Raw genomic sequence first — 1249 nt, 5'->3', positions numbered from 1 at the left:
GCTACCAAGTAAGCAGCTCTCTCCCACTGCCCTGGTGATGCCATAGAGAAATAGGAAGAGAGCAGACCAGCCTGAATTGTGACCCCCACCACAGGGCTTTCTGCATAAGGAAGAAATGCTGCAGCAAGCACTTGGCATGAGATTGCCTTGGCAGTCTCACAGGAGCAGGTTTACTGTAGTGCACTGAGTGGGTTTTTGCCATTTGTCTCAATTAACACCACGGTTGGTGACACAAGATGGTAGCTGCTGTCTTTGTGGTTGTATCCACCACTGACATCCTGCTTGAATGCTTCAGAAGCCAGGCTGGTGACTCAGCCCTGAATTCAAATTCTTTGGTCCGATCTGACTGAGTGGGTAAACACATCTAAAAAAACGCATATCAACTCAAAACAGCCCTACACATAACATTTGGGTTACTCTGCCCTGTAAGGGCTGTTCTGCAGATTGTGGTCTCCCACTTCTCAACTGATGGAGAGTGGTACTGTTTCAAGTTCTCAGGGCTCTGAACTTCAAGTGCAGCTTTTGGTCCTGCACTGGTTACAAGATCTCCTTGGACTCTTGTCTTTGCCTGGGGATTCCTTCAAAGTCCCTTTGGCTCTGTGTACACAGGCCTGAGGAGTAACAATAATTGTTCCCTCGTGCCTTCATGGTGCAAAGGAAATGCTGCTGGACACATCTAGTTACACTCCACTTAACTACTTTTAATGATGAACTGTCCTTCAACTGGCAATAATTAATACTTACAGTAATTAACATTCAGGGACTGGAAGATGTAGGAAGAGTTCACCAAACAGTGCACCTGGACAGGATGATGGGAATTAGACTCAGAGGTGAACAGAACCTGGACTTATTTTCATTTTTCAGGGACTTGGTTAGCTCTGGTCTGTTTACTGGTTGGCTGTTCCACTCTCTGCTTTCAGAAGCTTTCCTATGCTTCTCACTGGTGCTACTCTGAGCGTTCATTCCTGCGTTGTCCATTTTTGTCCATGGCTAAGGTGGTTTCCATGAACTTCTCCAGGATTTCTTTTGCCCATCTCAAGGATGAAGCTGGGCAGAGTTCAGTGGCTTCAAAGAGATGTGCAAATCTATCATCGCAAACAAAGTTTTGTTGGTTTTCTTTTGCTGAGAAAGAACATCCTCCATTCCCAGACATTGTTTGCTGCCAAAGGTATTTGTCTAATTCAGCAGAGCTCCTATCATGTCCTTTCCTGCCTTTGCTTTTCTTTGCTTTATGTGGGGAGAAAAAAAA

Source organism: Meleagris gallopavo, chromosome 1 (assembly GCF_000146605.3).
Source record: "Meleagris gallopavo isolate NT-WF06-2002-E0010 breed Aviagen turkey brand Nicholas breeding stock chromosome 1, Turkey_5.1, whole genome shotgun sequence".
In the NCBI taxonomy this organism is placed as follows: domain Eukaryota; kingdom Metazoa; phylum Chordata; class Aves; order Galliformes; family Phasianidae; genus Meleagris; species Meleagris gallopavo.
Note: the sequence above shows the minus strand (reverse complement) of the source record.